We start from the raw sequence: 19058 nt of genomic DNA, 5'->3' as shown, positions 1-19058 counted from the left end.
AAAAGTCAAGGAACGGGGGTGCACACTGTTGAACAGAACTTTAATTGCACGGATTAATCAGGGAATTATCTCGCAACTTTTTCTATTTTGTTTTCTATTCCTAATTGTGTATAATGTGACATTGGGGACAATTTCATCTTTAGTTTGGGGGTAGGAAAAATTTTAACAATTTTTTGATTTTGTTTAAGTTATGTTTTTGTTTTTGTTGTGTTGCCAATGATGAATTGCATAATTCCATGATGAGACTAGGATTGTTGCGTCTTTATTGTGGAAAAATGTTGAACATTGCTTCAAGTTTTTGTCGATTGAATGAATTTTGATTGAGGTTTGTTGAGTGGTTCAACCACCATTTTCACTTTTTTGGCATGCTTAGATTCATTTTGTGCTTAGGTAAAGTCTTGATAATGTTTGTGGACTCTAGAACCTAGTTAGGAAATGCTTGAGGCGAAATTATAGGATTAGACATGGTTGAGGAAATTATTTAGGCATTCTTTTTGGAATGTTTGAGCCTTTCTAGCCAACCCATGAATGAAATTGTCCCTAGTCACCCATTTGAGCCTTATGAATTATCATTGCTGTATTTTTTCTTTGCAAACCAAAAATTGTCCGATCCTTATGCCCTAAACACTTTATCGTACCCTTAGGAGAATTTTGGGCCTAATGCAAACACAGAAAAAGTGAAAAGTTGTGCGAAATTACTAAAAGAATAGTTTGGGGTTTGTGAGAAGGGCAATAAAAACAAAAGGGATAGTTCACCTCAATTCAATTGATTTGTTTTTCTTTTCATATAAGAAAAAAAAGGAAAAACAAATATTTGGTTCAATTCAAAATCAGAAATAAGAAAGATACAAGTTTGAGGGTTGTAATTTGGTGGACACGTTGATTGGTGGTTGAGAAGAAGTGGAGATTGATGTGATTTTAGTGTTTGCATGAGGAAAACCGAGTTCTCTTACTTTGTTATTCCTATCCTTTTTCTTGGAACCCATTATCCGAGCTTAGCGTTACAAGCTTATAAAGACTTTTTGATTCTTATCTATGTCTAGTCCACATTAGTGTAGAGTAGTTTGATATTTAGGCTTATGGAGCCTGCCACCATTTGATAAACTTTGCATTCTGCATAAAATAATCTGAGAAGTTGGAATGTGGATTGAAGTGGGCATCACCTACTCGGTGGACCGATAAAGGAAGACAATCGATGTAGCTTATAACTTCTTGGAGTGTTGAACATTTTCTGATAATAATTTTTCAACAACCTTTGAGACTTGTGTAATTTCGAGGCAATTCGTATGTTGAGTTTGAGTCTTGTTTGTGTTTGTTCATTTTTCAGTTTTGTTGTGTTTGTGTTTTGTGTTTTGTTGGTTTGTTGTTTTTGTTTTTGTGAGTTTTGTACCTTATGCTCGGGGACGAGCATACCTTTAGTTTGGGGGTATTTGATAATCCATGGATTATACTGTTTTTATTAGACTTTTTAGTCGGATTTCAGATACTTTTTAGTTCATTTTGACCTGAATTGTTACTTAATTCTTTACATTTTGTGTTTCAAGCAAAAATGGATATTTTGAGCAAATAATAAGCGATTTGGAGTTTTTGGACTCAGAAGTAAGCGGATCTCAGATTTTGGAAGAGTTCTTAAGCAGAATGGAGCACTAGGAGGCTTGTGTCCATAGGAGAGCATCGAAGATCAAAGATTCAAGCAAAAAGGTAAGCGAAGGGCAATTCTGGAATTTCAGAATTCCACATGGAGCTTCGCCGCAGCGAAGAAAGTTACGCACGAAGTCTGCATTTACGACGTCTGTGAATTTCAAAACGCACAGTTTTACTTTTAAGCGTTTTCTGAGGATTTTGGGCGAGGTATAAAGAAAAAGTTAGTCTTTTTGTTTAGGGAGTTCGTTTTGAGAGAGAGCAGCTGTTTACATTTTCTTAGATTTATTCTGAGTGAACTGAGATTGAAAAAGGGTGAAGATTCGAGATTAAACCAGTGGATTCGTCATTTGGGGAGATTTCTTTTCTATTCTCTTGTTTACATTATGTTGAACTTTGGTATTTTCGTTTCTTTTATTTGTATTGTTGATTTAGCCATGAACTAGCCTATTTTGGGTTAGGGTTTTGATTGTAATTCGGAATTTCATGGGTTAAGTAATAGATTGTTTTTCTTTTCATATGATTTTTCTTTGATTGTGTGATTACTCTGAATTTACTGTTTTTATGTGATGAACATGATGAGATTGAGAAATGAATCATGTTAGACTTCTTGGGTAATCACCATTGTAGTATTGGATGCTAGAGATAGATTCAAGAACCAATGAAATCAATCTAGGATTCTTGTGCTTAATGAGCTTAGATTTATTAACCTTCAATTTGTTAGGTGCGGAAGGTTAATAGGGAAGAGTAGGAAAACATAGCCTGAGAAGGTATGTTTGACACTTTAGAGAGTTCGATTTACAATCAGTGCATGTGAATATGAATTTAGTTTAATTCTTTAGAAAGAACCCATAAAGTCCGAATGAAATCAAAACCCTACCCGTTTGTTTGAATTGATTTTATCCGTGTTTTACATCTTGTGTTCATAGTTAAATTTTAGTTTAGTGATTATTGTTTTAGTCTTAGTTTATGTTGCTCCCATTAATCCAAAAAATTCGATTGCTCCCACTTGAGAACAATAGGAAACTTATTGCTTAGTGAACAATCCTCGTGGGAAAGATACTCACTCATCACTCTATTACTTGAGCGACTAGTATTCTTGCTATTTATGCATGTTGTAATAATCACACATCAAAAACGTGTACCGGCCTACGTGTCCCGCTGACTCACACCGCGCGTAACTAAAAATATGGACGACTGTTCACTTACATGGACTCCCATCCATATTATATGGACGGGGCTCCATTTACTACGGACGGGCATCCCCATTTAAAGAACGCCCGTCCATAATTAAAATGGAATATTTTTTTTTTTAAAATTAGGGACGGTCGTTCATCCGTTATGGACGGTCTTCCCTTCATTTTGGAAAAAAATTCTAAACAAAAATAGTCTTCTTCTTCGTCTTCATTCCCCATCTCCTCTCTTTTTCTTTGTCTTCATTCCCCATTTGCTCTCTTCTTCTTCATCTTTGTTTCATAAGATAGGCGTGCTGTATATAAGCTTTCAATCGGCATGGTCTGTTTAAGAAACTGTTGCTGAAGAATTTGAATCAGGAGGTGAAACTTGCAGGTATTTGCTCTGAGAGATGCTGAGGACTTGGCTGAGAATGCTACAGCATATGTGAGCTTGGAACGGTGTAATCGCTATGGAAGAACTCCACCATGTACTGAAGCTATGATTAAAGCTAAAGTGAAAAGAGTGGTGGTTGGAATGGTGGATCCAAACCCAATTGTAGATTCAAAAGGGTTAGATAGGCTGAGAGAAGTTGGAATTGACGTGACTGTGGGCGTAGAAGAAGAATCATGTAAGCATCTTAATGAGGCGTTTATTCATCAAATGTTAATAGGGAAACCTTTTGTTACAGTAAGGTAAACATTTTTTTTTTTTTAATCATTAATCTGCCATATGTATTGACACATGTAGCAATTGCTTAATAAATTCTAAGTTTGTGGGTTCAAATTTACTTGCTCGCTTTAACATTTTAGGTATTCTCTCTCAGTCAATGGCCACCTTCTAGACCAACTTGGAGACGAAGAAGAAGAGAGGAGATGGGGAATGAGGACGAAGAAGAAGAGAGGAGATGGGAAATGAGGACGAAGAAAAAGAGAGGAGATGGGGAATGAAGACGAAGAAGAAGACTTTTTTTGTTTAGAGTTTTTTTTTTTTAAAAGTATGGATGGGCGTCTATTCCTAATGGACGGCCGTTCAAACGTAAGGGACAGTCGTCCCCAAAGTTTTTTATTTTTTTTATTTTCATATTTTTGTTAAGGACATGCGTCCCTTATTTGCGGGCGCCTGTCCAAAATGAAGGGACGACCGTCCATAACAGATGAACGGTCTTCCCTAATTTTTATAAAAAAAAATTATTCCATTTGAGTTATGAACATACGTCCTTTAAATGGGGACGCCTGTTCGTAGTAAATGGACCCCTGTCCATATAATATGGACGGGAGTCCATGTAAGTAAATGGACGGCCGTTCACTAGAAAAATATTTATAGTTTAATCACCGTGGTGTGAGTTAGTGGAACACATAGGCTGGTACACGTTTTCAGTGCAAAAACGCCAATGTCTGTAGCTTTATTGAAGTATGGACTATTGGAAGAATGCATCTTCTAGTGCATTTTCCCCTCTTAGGAAAGCATTGCTTTTAATTTTTCAAACCCATGGCGGGAGATGGGTCAGTTATAGAAACAAGATAGACTCACCAGTTAGGCTGTTGATACTAAAGTAGCTATAGACTTTAGAGGAGTTTACTTGATATAGAGAGGCCAATTATTTGTCACCAGAGTTTTAATTTTCTAAATTATTTTGCTTCAGTGGCTCACTCCTGTATTATTGAACTCTTGGCAGTCTTATGGTTTGAATTATCATTCTTCTAAACCTAAGATTGATATGAGTGCTAGGATGATAGCAGAACAATCGTTTAGAATGTAAGTTTCTACTTCTAAAAGCTTTCTTTGCTGTTGTGCTAAATTTCTTCACTTTGTATTGAATTTTTTTACATATCCCTTTCTACTTCTGGGAGGGCATACCTACAAGGACATATGGAATAGGATGCTTCAAGTTGGTTCACAGGAAGTTTTCATTGTAAGTTAATTATAGAAATGATTTGTATCCTCTTTTATTGCTTTTAATTAATTGGTAGTCTACTCTACTCTTGTCTGGTTATATTGGTTGAAATTTATACATTGATACATGTTTTATTTCCAAGAATTTTTTTCATCCTTATAAAATGGTTAATGTTGATTTCTTCATAAAAAATTGGGATTTTATACATATATAATTTACTTAACTTTGCTATTTAGATTTGTCTTTCATTGGTGATGATGGTGGATTGTGGTGCAAGGAGGTCTTTTTGGCTGTTGCACTAAGGGTTCTCCTAGAAAACTACCTTGGCAGTGATGTAAGATGAATCCCATTGTTGCGTTTCTGTGAGTGGCACTCATACAGTATAGGAACCATGTATCAAACTTTATTGTGTTGATAGGTGTGCTTGCTAGCTAACTGATATTATCTTGTGTCTCTTTTCATCATTCTCACTTAATGCATCTTGTTTCTCTTGTTTTTGGATATCAATGCCTTGATTTTTAATCTTTTGTCTTCTTTCTGTGTGAGGTAATACAACCATTCTTCCCCCTTTCCTAGTATTGAGCCTGAACCATTTAAAGAAGGTGAACGCCTAGTCATGTATCCTTTTCATCTCAGTTTGTACATAAAGGATGCGGATATCTAGAGTCTTATGTGTTCCTTTTGCCTAGAAAAGGAAAAACTTTTGCTGTTTCTGTATGCCTGCAATTTGTATATTCCTTACTGCCTTCTTACATTGTTTCCTTCTAACAAAAATGTTGTTTCAATTGACTTCTTGATCAGGCTAATGGTAAAGTTGTAATTTTGGGACTCACTAGTTAAGAAGTTGAATGTTTATAGGCATTGTGTTCTACTCTTTGCTCAGATGACCCATACTTGAAAACTTACAGGTTTGCTTTCCAAATACTAATGATGTTAAAATTTACATCTTCAGATGAGTGCTAAAGCTAGTTGATTTTGATAACTATGGTTACTACTTTTCACATGCAAAGTAGGAGTTTTTGCAGTTACGAAGATATTCCAAGGAGTGTCCTTACTATGCACCGCACTTGATTAATAACTGATGATGATTTGTTTTGAATGATTTGTGGCTTATTGTTTGGTGCTGATAATAAATATGTTTCAATTGAAACTTAAATGAAGTAAAAATCATCCACTTTTAGAAAGTTATCTTTGTGATCATGTGTTAGCCTTATGTACTCAAGCCTTATGTACTCAAGCCTTATGTACTCAGGCCTTATATCTTCAAAGACTTAATTTAGATAATACGTTATTTGGCCATTTGGCTATTACATATGTATCAATTACTATTTGTTAGGTGTTAGTTTAATAAAATTTGAGTATAACTTACTTCTCTTTTATTTATTTCTGAATTAACAATAGTATAGTGGTAAACATTTTGTTATAGGTTTTGCATATAGTAGTTGAACTGTTTTTTTGTGTTAAGTAGTTGTCATGCATTCCCATTCTAGATGCAGTGAAGTTTATATAAGAGCATCTTCAAAAGGGCAGCCATTTACTATTAGGGAGGTCATTGCTTCATACATTGGCCAACCTTTAAGGATATCAAGCATTATAACTTCGTTGTTCACTATTAGGGAGATCATTGCTTATACATTGGCCAACCCTTAAGGATATCAGGCATTATAACTTTGTTGTTCAGATGTTATGCCACTTATGCACGTAGCAGTATATACATGTGAAGATTTTGGTTGAAATCTACTATGTAACTGAGTTCAAGAAATCTCACTAGACTTGGATATGATTTGTCTTTTCTTCTAAACTTCACTTTTTTTTTTCATTTAACATATGTCAAATAGGAAGTAACTTCCCATGATTGAGTGCCCATCCAAATGTTGACAGGTAAATATAACAAAGGGGAAGCTGATTTGAGCATGAGGCTAAGAAAAAGGTGGCTAAGTATGTTCCAAAAGGTCATATCTCTCGGACTATAGGTGGTCATTTAAGTGGAGAATCACAGGAAAGATTAGTGATTGTGTCGTATTTTACGAAAACTTTGGAGGCTACATCTTGTATTTCATTTGTGTATGAGAAGAGCCCCTTAATTTTTGTAGCTAATGTTTATATGCACCAAATTTTTATTAATCAATTTAACTTTAGTTTGATTCTTATGAAAAACTTTGGATAAAGCCATAACTCAAGTTTGGTGAAGAAAGGGCATAACAAAACTAATTGACTCCCTCTCCTTATAAACATGTCTCAGCTAAAAGAGTCTAGAAAAAGAATGTTGTCGTGTTTAAAGCGAATTGCTGAGTGGTGTTGATAATTGCAGCTTGCAACTGGTTCTTACGGTGTATATTCTTTGTTTCAAAAATTGCATTCTTGTTGATAGTTCATCGTCTTTGCCTACTACATACTAGACTTGTAAATCTTCATCTTAGCTTTTACTCTCTGTTTTCGTGTGTTCATAGGTACCTTCAAGTGATGTTGTTGAATTACCAGGAATCTTTCTTCCTATTCCTTACTCTCGTTAGAGCAATTTTTGCCAGCTTTATTGCAGATGAATACTTGGAGGCCATTCGGTCACTTCTTTCAAGAAAATTATGATGAGTAACCCATCTTCAGTACTCAATTACCATTAGTAAGCAATTTCATGCATCACAAAATAGTTTTGTTGTTTTCAATTGTGAATAGTTTGTGAAAAAAAAAGCTTATTTCCTAAATTTAATTTTGGAGAAACATGAAAGCTTGTATTGTGATAAAGTATCTAACAAGGAATTGCTTTTTTATTGGTGAGCAGTTGGGATTCTCAAAAGAAGTAAAGAATGGTTCGGTTGATTTGCTAAATTGTATTGTAGGTATGAAGTCAAAGGAGATGAGAAAGAACAGATTGCTTGTTTAGCATAGGATGGTGATCTACAGTAAGTTGGCACAGTCATTGGCTCCTGAAATTTATGGACATGAAGATAATAAAAAGCTCTACTTCACCTGGGGGTGTTCTTTCAGGGAAGTTGAAGCATGGGGATGTAGTGAAAGTAATCTAGTGTTATAAGAACACCTGGGGGAGATTGATTTTGCCTGTCATTATAGCAGCTGGTAAAGTCCAACTAGAACTCTGGAATGATTTGGGATACTTAGTAATACATATTTCATTTTTTTTCATAAGAAGATATGGAATTATAGTAGTAAATTAAATAGGATGAAGTTACATAAGTAGACCATTAAGGCATAATGAAAGCCAAAATCCAATGGGGAGTGAAGTATCCCATGCAGTAATAAAATGTCTTCAGCTTGATATCTGAAGCTATTTGATTTTGACAATTATAGTTACTGCTTCTCATATGAAATGAAGGATTGTCTAGAGTTATGACAAGATTCCTTTGAGTGTCTTCGTGATTCAATTAAGGTTGAGAAGCATTTTGCTCCTATAAGAAATTTTAGTGCACCATCAACTATAGGGAGGTTCAATTTTTAAGCTGATGGAAATGATGCTTTTTGAAAGCAAATTTTTCGTTTTTGGGCTCCAATGTTGTAGGAAACATAATCTTCTCTCCTTTTTAATTTTAAATGACAATTTACTAATTCTAATTTTTGCTTTAGGTCATTTTCTATGAGCAAGACTAGACTCCCCAGGTAGACAGACAAGCTTTATAGTGGGCACATCAGACTTATCTCTTTTGACACTTGCAGAGGAGACAATTCTATTTCTAAGAAGTTGGGTGGGCTCATCCTAATCTTGTTTTCTCTTTCTTGAAGAGGTTTGTGTATAGATTTATGTGCTTGATGACCTTCATTCTAAATGCTTCCTCTTAACTATCTAGTTCCAAATGGGAATTTGGAGAATTCAGATGACTATTTAATGGCAATTTGCTCATTTTGAACTTCAAAGTTCCAACCGAAAGATCAATATGATGTGGTAAACACAAGTAATCAATTGCATACAGTTTTAAGTTTTTAATCATTAAATCAGTAAAGACTAATTGACTAAAATTTTGAACAACATGCAGATATTGTATCGTGTCTTTTTTCACTGTTCTCACTTAATGCACTTGTTCCTCTCCTTTTTGAATATTTGTGCTCTTGATTTTTTAATCTTTATATTTTGTTTGAATGTCTAGGTAATAGAACCATTTTTACCCCTATCCTAGTATTGAGTCCGAACCATTTGAAGAAGGTGAATACCTGGTTTAGGTATTTTTTCCATCCAAGTTTAGTAGACAAAGGATGTGGGTGTTTGGAGTCTATTTGTGTCGTTTGCCTGGAATAAGAAAAACTTTTGCTGCTTCTATGTCTGCAACTTGTATTTGCCTTACTTTCTTGTTACATTGTTTACTTCCAACCAAATTGTTGTTTCAATTGACTTCCTGATCAAGCTAATGGTGAAGCTGAAATTTTGGACCAATTATTTCAAAAGTTGTATGTTTCCAGGCATCGTGTTCTCGTTGCCTGGATGACCCATATGCTTTATATTTTACAGGTTTGCGTTCCAATCTAAATGATGTAAAATTTACTTGTTTAGCTTGAGTGCTAAATTTAGTTGATTTTGACAACTATAGTTACTGCTTTTCACATGCAAATAGAAGTTTTTGGAGTTACGAAAGTATTCCAACGAGCATCTTGATGGATGAATTTCAGCTGAGGAGCATTTTGCTTCTATAAAAAATTTCAATGCTTCATCATTTACCAGGACACTTAATTCTGAAGTTTGTGGAAATATTGCTTTTACTTTCATGATCAATACAAGAGCTGGGGAAGTGCTTTTGATTTTTATGGCTGTTGATACTATGAGCTTTATGAAATTATCTACCAACTAATTTTTCACTCTTCACACTAGTGGAAGTTTTACTTTTGGGCTTCAAATGTATTTCTTAATCTAACATTGTGAAAAGATCTTGATCTTTTACTTTTAATCTTATATGGGTTTTTTTAATCTTATATGGGTTCTTACTAATTTCAAACTTCAGGCTGTAGGAAAGAAGGCAGAAGAGTAGAAATTGGTTAATTAGGACGATTATGGATACCATTCGTGGTCTGTTAAAGATTCTAGATGCTCAGAATATGGTGATACAATGTCAGAATCATGTTTTGTTGGTTTTGTTTATGGAGATTGTTCATATCCCTCATAAATTTTTCCTTCATCACTTGCTATCATATTCGTGTTATTTTTTCGCGTTTCTGAGAAGTTTAGTGTTAGTATTTCTTTTTGTCTTGTATTCTGCTCTTGTAATTATTTTCTACACTTGTTTATGCTTCTTTCTCTAGATGCTTTAGTATCATTTTTGTTTAAAATATAAGCATGAAGCCATTTATTAAGCAATGTTGAAAGCTAAAGATTTGGTGTGTGTTCTTTTTCTTCCTATAATGCTTAGAATATCTTATTGGCAAGTGATTTGGCTCATTACTATATTTTACCTTGTAGATTTTCAATGTAAATTTTATTTGGGAAGCTGTAGGAGGACAACAATTCTTAGATAGTATGAAAGCTGACTTGAAAATTTTAAATTAAAACTTCATAACTAGGGGTTACCACTATCTTACTTATTTGTCTTTCTATTTGAAATTGTCAAGCAATAAATTTGGTGTCATTAAGAATATTATGAATTTTTAGAATGCCAATTTTCCAGTTGCATTGATAACTCTAGAAACTGGGGGCATGGAGGGATGTTTGATGCATTGAGAAAACTTTATGTAAACATTGCTAATTCATATCATAGGGCTTTTGAATTAAGGGACAATAATTTTGGTGATCTGCATTGTTTACGAATTAATGGTTTGCTTTTATGTTCTTTCTAACCTTGTGTTCCTAGCTAAATTGCTTCCTAGGGCACACACAAACACTTATGAATTATTTGAATAAAAGATTGTTGTTTATATTCCTATTTTGTATATGTTCTATTTATTACCATATTTTTATCTTTCGATACCAATGGCAGTACCGTGATTACTTCTGTTTGTTCTGAGGACATTTTTGTTAATTGTTCTCTCATTTTTCTTTATGCGAATCTTTGTTCTTCTTATTTTTGTTTGCCTCTAGAGATTCTCAAAGGGAAGTTGACAATATAATTATTTATCTTAACAAATGAGTGGTTGGACTTGGACTTTGGCTGAAATTAAATGTTATTGCTAGTCAAAGTCATATCAAAGTATTTGCCGGATGTCACAAAAATTCACTTGCTGTTGGTAAACTAAGAGTAAGGCAACTTGGTTGGATGAAGATACTCTAGTTGGTCTTTCATAACTCTTTGGATTTTGTTTGAAAAATTCTTAGAATTAACCAACTTCCTGCTATCAAAATATTATCTTTAGAGAGAATTTTTTTAAGTCTCTTTAGGGAAAGCTAAGCTTCATTTTGAAGCATACGAATCCTTCAACTCATATTTATCCATAAGACATCTGCTCTTATTTTTTTGAACAGCTGAAACTGGAAATTTGCATTATGACATTATGCACTTTATGTGCCAGTTTGTTGCTCTCCTAAACATTTTATCACTAATTATCAACCATTTTGTCGCTGTGCATTGAGGATTGTGTTGAAGGTAGTATAAATAATGCTCCTTGGTGGGTGGCTTTGGTTGTTGTACAATATGTAGTCAAAGGCATAAAGTCCCTCAGAGTGATATATCTATTCCTGACCTAGAATGTTGATTCTTGGCAAACCTATTCAAAATAATGTTTATAACCTTTGGGCTTTGATGCAGTTTTGTATGCCTTCAGCGTTTGGGACACTAGAAGAGTTCCTTTCTACTTTCAATGTAGTAGGATATTGTTTATAAGGTTATTTTCTTATTTCTTGAATAGGCCATGCAACATTGATGAAAAATGTCTGTACTTTTTTTTTTCGATTGTAGTTCCATTATGGGTTATTTCACAAGTTGTGTTTCGAAAAAGAAAAAAAAAACTCTATGACCCCATGATGCAATTACAATCAGAAACAAGACATCTCAGACATGAACTCATTGACACAAAAGTAAAATTAGGTATTGGGTACTGAAATAAGGGTTCTAGTGTATTTCTGCACCTTCATTTTGAAGCTCAAATATGATTTTTAATTAATCTTCTTTCCTAAATTAGATCACCGAACCTACCATGTACTTTTGCCTTTTTATTCTGCTTCTTCTCGGGAAGTTGGGCGTTTACTCCTTCTTGGTGCAACAAAAGCTATGAATTATATTGTTACGTTATTTATGCAAGGACAAGATCTGTGCTTGTGTTCTTTACTGGGTATTTATTTGTATAATTACTAAATCTTCATTTTTATCTCCCTATTATACACTTCTACAAAAATTGTCATCTTTGTAATAATCGAATAAATTTAAACCAACCAAGGAAAATTTTAGGAGTTTGAAATGTATCTTGCTTGCCTTCATGCTTCGGTGAACAAAATTTAAACTAATTTGAGTCTGGAAGTTGAAGGATGCCACCTTTTATTGAGATAACAGTGTAAGCTTACTATTATTTTTTGAATTTATGTTCAAGTGTTTCCTCTTGGTTCCTGTTGTAACTACTTCTATACAAATTTGTCAAGTCATAAGAGATTATTGGACTTGGTCATGACAGGATGGCTCCAATGGTCTCGTTGCAAAAGAAATTGTAAACTTCAATATGGCGAAAGGAGTTACCGAAACTTCTTGCATTGTCTTCTGGTGTTTCTAACCATTAGTCTTTACAAAATATTGTACGTGTTTATTTCTCGAATTTACTCCTTGATGCCTTGTTCTTCATTGTCCCACGTATACTGTAGTAAGACTAAATGCTTCATTCTTTTGGAAACATAAAGAGCAAACTATTATATTTGTAAGGAGAAGTTAGGTCGACTCATGACTCATGATAATCTTATTTTTCTCATTTTGAAAGAGGCTTGTGTGGAGATTTATGCACTTGATGACCTTCATCCAAGATTCTTCCTCTGAAGTATTTAGTTCCATATGGACTTTGATGTAATTTAGATGACTATTCAATAGAAAATTTGCTGAGTTGGGCCTTTGATCAACTTGAAGATAAATCTGCTTGTTGAATTCATGTCCTTGTTTCTCTACTTATTGGATATCAAATCTCATAATGTTTTAATCATTAATTCTTCTTTCCTTTTCTAGGTAATACGACTGCGAAAGGCATGTAGCCATCCACACCTCTTTCCTGGTATTGAGCCCGAACCATTTGTAGAAGGTGAACACCTGGTTTAGGTAGCCTACTCATCTAGGTTTTGTAGACAAAGGATGATGAATGTGAAATTGTAATCAATTTACTGCTTCTAAGTCTGCAATTTGTATCTTCCTTCAGCCATATCATATTGTTTCCTTTTAACCAAAATGTTTTTCTTATGACTTCTTGATCAGGCTAGCAGCAAACTTGTAATTTTGGACCCACTACTTCGAAAGTTGTATGCTTCTAGGCATTGTGTTCTTCTCTTTGCTTAGATGACCCATGCGCTTGATATTTTACAGGTTTGCTTTTCGAATCTTAATAATGTTAAAAGTTTATGCCTTCATCTTGAGTGCTGGAGCTAGTTGATTTTGACAACTATAGGCACTGCTTTCTACATGCAATGTAGGATTTTTTAGAGTTATGAAAATATTCCTTTGAGCATGTTGTTGGATCAGTTCAGGCTGAGGAGCGTTTAGCTGCTACTATAAGAAATTTCAGTGCTTCATCATCTACGGGGAGACTCAATTATGAAGCTGATGGAGATAATGCTTTTGTTTTTCTGATCTCTGTAAGAGCCGGGGGTGTTGGTTAAAATCTTGTTTTTTAGTCTCTTTATGAGAAGCTAAGCTTTAGTTGGAAGCATAAGAGTCCTTCAAGTCATATATATCCATGAGACATCTGGTCTTATTTTTTTATCAACTGAAATTGAAAATCTATATTATGGTATTATGTACATTATGTGCCACATTTTTTATTTCTAGTATTTAGAAATAGTTTGTTTCTTCCTGTCCTAAACACATTATCACTAAATATCAACCATTTTGTTGCTATGCATAAAGGATGGTGATGAGGGTAGTATAAACAATGCTTGTCAATCAATGGCTTTTGCTTTTGTGCAATCATATGATCCTAGGAATTAAGTGCCTTGGAGTCGTATATCTATTCCTAAACTGAAATGTTGTTTATCAAAGACGCCATTCTCAGAATTCTGGTTAGTCATTGCAAACCTGGTTAAGTTTGACTTGAATTGAATATGTTCTAATTTATCTTGATGACTGAGTAGGAGGCCTAGTTGCTTCATGTTTGAAGAATTAAACTACAGTCTTTCTTTTAATATTTTGTCTGTCTTCTGAATTTTACAGATAGGTAGATTCTCACTAGATGTCATTGCTTCATTGTGGACATTATATTTAGGGCTATTTTAGTGATTTTATGACTACTTTTAATCCCTTTTTTTTATATCAACAGGTAATTGAGTACAGGATCTCTTATCTCACTAGATGCGATATGTGATTTGTCTTTTCTTCTACACTAAATTTTTTATTTAATGTTTGTAAGAGGGCTTCTTTTACCATCTCAGGCTGTGGTAAAAGTATGGACTATTGGAAACATGCATCTTCTGGTGCATTTTCCTTTCTTAGTAAAGCACAACTTTTATTTTTTCAAACATAGGGCAAGAGACGGATCAGTTATAGAAACAAGATAGACTCAGACTGTTGATATTGAAGTAGCTATAAACTTAAGAGAAGTTTACTTGATTTAGAGAGTCCAATTATTTGTCACCAAAATTTTTATTTGCTAAATTATTTTGCTTAAGTGGCTCACTCCTTAAATATTAATCTCTTGGTAGTCTTATGTTTTGAATTATCATCCTTTTAAACCTAGGATTGATATGAGCGATGGGATGATAGCAGAACAATAGTTTAGAATGTAAGTTTCTACTTCCAAAAGCTCTCTTTGCTGTGGAGGGATTTTATTGGAACAAAACGCAGAATATTTAAAAAATTTATTCAATAAAAACCCAATCCCAAGATCAGGATTCATATTTGCGACCACAATATTAACATGCTAGGTTAGAATGTGTTTAATACTTTCGTTGGTGGCTCTTTCTCTAGATTAAAACTCTAACTTCGCTATCGATTCAAAGTAGAATCGAACACTGTAGTATCCACACAAAAGCAGGATGGGATCACAATCGAATTGACTGCTAGATCAATTCAATTGCTTAAGGGAGGCCACAAAAAATTGAGAGAACAAAATCTCTATCTCACTAAAAGGGGTTGGCGGATTAAGGTTTTTTGGGAGGAGGCTATTTTAGTTTTTCTTAACTCTTTTTCCTTTATATAGTGTAACCCTAATTACACTTCCACTAGGAATTGGAATACCCCAATTCCTATTTTGGATTAGGATACACTCCCACTAGGATTGGAATATCTCAATTCCTATTTTAGAATAGGATATTCCCTAATTAAATATATAATATTAATTAAATAAATATTACTATTTATTTAATTAATATATATATATAATTAATGGGTTTTAATATATTTAATTAATTAAATATATTTATTTCATATTAATATTAATGTTTTATTTAATATTAATATAGATACAATTTTGCTAAATTAACTTCAATATAAATATTGAATATTGGTAACGACCTTTCAACGAATTTAATTGCACAAAAAAATTATCCAAATACCCTTTTTGTCCAAAGACGAATTAGCCTTCACTTCATTTTTCTCTTCTTAAACTGCTTTTAATGTGTGTGACTTGAAGGCTCTTTATTTTGTTGGCAATGTCCTAATAACTAATTGAGCATCAACTAATTAGTGTTCCGTACACCAATCAAGATTAGCCTCTAGCATAACATCATAATTACTCAGCAAATAAAGATTCAGCGAAGTTGCTACCTTTTCTATAGTATGGTTACCGTGCAATTCAATTCGTTCATCATCTCTTATCTCATCAATGTTTGAAGTCTAGAAATAGTGTAAACTTCAAACAATATACCTTGATATGCATATATTTAGTTGTCGAATCTACAACTATGTGAAATTGGATTCAGGCATGAACTCGATTCCACTGTGACCACAGATTTGCGGTCGTAGTTACTAACCAAATATCTTACCGAAATAATATCTCCTGCAACCATGAGTGATGAATCATTTGTTGATCCACCATAGCCATAAAACAGGTTTGTTAATTCACACTTTTTTCTTCCTTGGATAGGCATACCATGAGTTTTAAATAAGAAAAGTTGTTGATTGTGTTTTTGTCTCCTCTGGTTGTTTGGGTTTGAGGGATAGGCATAGAATAAGTTTATGTGATTTTGTTACTTAATCTGTTAGAAATGGTAAGAGTTCTAAAATTTAGTTCTTGACATGTAATTTCCCTAGTTTCTATGATGAATGGTGTTTAAGGTTCTTAATTGATGCCTCTCCCCTCTGCATATTGTACCACTATTTCCATTATCATGATTGTGATATTGTTATCACCATGATACATGTTTTGACTATGGAAACTTTTTTCCAAAAAAGAATGAGTGATTTACCAAAAAATAATCGATATTTTCTTTTGACCAAAACCTAAATGCAATTGACAGTAATGTATCTGATAATTTCTTTTTTCCCTCCAAATTCCACAGGGCTGCTATATATAAATTAAATGACTCCTTAAGAGCATGTTGCAATCTCTTGGTAACTACCAATATATTGCTGATGATTTGTGGTTTAATTTTGGCTTTACTTAAAAGATTTAACTACACATGGATCAGTCCACAGAATTGGTTGTAAAGTCATGTCATTTTGGAAACAGATAAATGCATATTCTGCCCCAAAGAAGATTCCAGATTATTGGTTGAATTGTACATCCTCATTTAGTTTGTTTAGATTTTTAGGTGACCCACTGAAGGCATTAGATTTGATATCTTATTAACCCTGGTGTTGTGTGTCATCCTTGGGAGATGAATAACTTACGTAATTTTCTATATTGGAATGACGATGCCTCTAGTATTTTGTGTGTGATAGGTTTTTTTATCTTGCCAACACCTTGAGAGTGATGGAAAAGTAAAAAATGACCAAATATTTCTATGTGATGAATTGCTGAAGGAAAAAAATAAGTATTGCACTTGAAATGCTAATGTTTTGTTTGTTGAGAAGAGAAGAATGGGAACTTGGAATATTCTTCTTCATCATACTAATGTATTACATTCTGATGAGTTTTTAATGAATTTTTATCTTAAGTGATATATCAACCCTATGTGGCATTATGATGTACTTACCTTATCAACTCATCGTACACATTATTTTGAATAGGAATTTCGGGATGCTACTTGTGATGTCTAGTATTTCTCTCTTCAATAGGACCATTTTTTGAATTGATTTGTTTTATCTATAGTTTAAGAATTCATAAATTATTGCTGTTAGAGTATAAAATATCACTCTGACGTAAATGGGTGCTTTTGGCTTCTCTTTAGTGATGCGTTCAAGACTTCAGAGCTCTCCTAGCTGAAGTCATAACTACAAAAGCAGCTGCCCAAGAAACAGAAGACGGAAAAATAGTATTTAATTCATGGTTAACAGCTAAACGTCTTCTGAAGCCTGATCCTAGGTATAACAAGATGCCAAGAAAGGAAAGGGAGGCTTTGTGGCGCCGATATGCTGCACAAGCAAAAGTCAACACTAAAGCAAGATGAAGATAGGTATAAAGATGCAAAATCTAGAAGCTCTGGGAGGTCAACATCAGGTTCAAGGAGAAACCATGAGCGGAGATAGCTTTCCTTTTGCACGGCAAGCTTGACTCTTTGTAGAGTTTTTTGAATGCTTATTGTTTGGAACCAGTTTCTAATTTACATATTCAGTGTTGTATTATATAAGCTCAATTAAATAGTTTTTTCTATAATGAATTTATTGGATGGCAACATTGATATTATCATGTAATGTAGTGAACAACAATGTCACAAGTCTTGTCCTAGCCAAAGGCTTCTCAACATCACATTTAGTTTCTGCTCCTTTTAAGAGTAATTGGAAATAGTAATGGGTTTAAATGACTAAATCTGTGTATATGCGTGTTCTCTGTCTCTCTCTCTTTTATATCCTTTTTTAATGCTTCCTGTTTATTCATCCATCCAATTTAGATAAGTTAAAAAACAAAACACGGAAAAGGCATCTAGGTACACCTTCTTGACTCAGTAGGTTTAAAAATCTTTATGGATGCTACAATGATAGAGCAGAGTTGATGTTCTGCCTTATATGAGTTAGATATGGAACAGTATATAGCAAATAGTGGATGACTAGTATCTTTATGTCCTTGGATGACTTTGTTGAAGGTTGGTGCTGTGTTGGAAGTAAGATTTGCTGGAAGTTTGAAGTTGTTTTGCTGCTGTGGATGGACGTGCATGGTGCTGTTCTAGAGTTCAGTAGCTTAAGTCCTTTTGTATATTTTAGTGTTAATTTTGAATTTGTTGACTCAGCTTATTTTGTAATGAAGTTGGTAGACGTGAGTGGTTTAGCTGAGATTAAGTGAAAGTTCTGATAGTAGTTGAAACAGTAAGCAACAACATGTTATATTCAGACTTTTGTCTAATGAAATGGTAGTCCAGTTTTTTCATTCTTTCTCTCTCTTTTCTTTGCACAACCGACATTAGCAAAACACTAACATGGTATCAGAGCTCCATTAACCAACTATCATCTATCAAATTTACTCAAAAAAACTCATTCAAAATCACCATCAAACTTCAATCTTCTACAAGAACAAAATTCTCCAGAAAACAGCAACCAGTTTCAGCATGGCTACTCAATCAGCTTCTCTCTCACCTCCAGTGTTCAATGGAGACCAGTATCACATATGGGCTGTTAGAATGAGAGCCTACCTAAGAGGGCAAGGGCTATGGCAGTATGTGGAAGAGGAGAAACAGCCACCGCAGCTTGGTCCAAACCCAACCTTGAATCAAATGAGGATGTATGAGGAGGAAATGTCCAAAGCTCCAAGAGCTCTTTCTCACATACATTCTGCAGTAACAGACCTTGTATTTACAAGGATAATGGCATGTGAAACTGCAAAGGAAGCTTGAGATAGATTGAGAAAGGAGTTCATGGGAAGTGATACAACCCGAAACATGCAAGTCATGAACCTACGCAAAAAGTTTGAAATGCTGAGAATGCAGGAGGTAGATAAGGTTAAAAAGTATCTAGACAGACTCATGAGTGTGGTGAACAAAATCAGATTATTGGGAGTTGAGATGAGTGACAAGATGATAGTTGAGAAAATGTTAGTCAGCCTTCTGGAAAGATTTGAATCCAAGATATCTTCCTTAGAAGATTCAAAGGATCTCTCCTAAATCAGCCTCACTGAATTGGTTCATGCTCTGCAAGCCCAAGAACAAAGAAGGTTAATGAGACAAGATGATTCAAATGAAGGTGCTATGCTGGCTGCTCAAAAA

This window comes from Pistacia vera, unplaced genomic scaffold, assembly GCF_008641045.1.
Source record: "Pistacia vera cultivar Batoury unplaced genomic scaffold, PisVer_v2 Contig290, whole genome shotgun sequence".
NCBI lineage: Eukaryota > Viridiplantae > Streptophyta > Magnoliopsida > Sapindales > Anacardiaceae > Pistacia > Pistacia vera.
Note: the sequence above shows the minus strand (reverse complement) of the source record.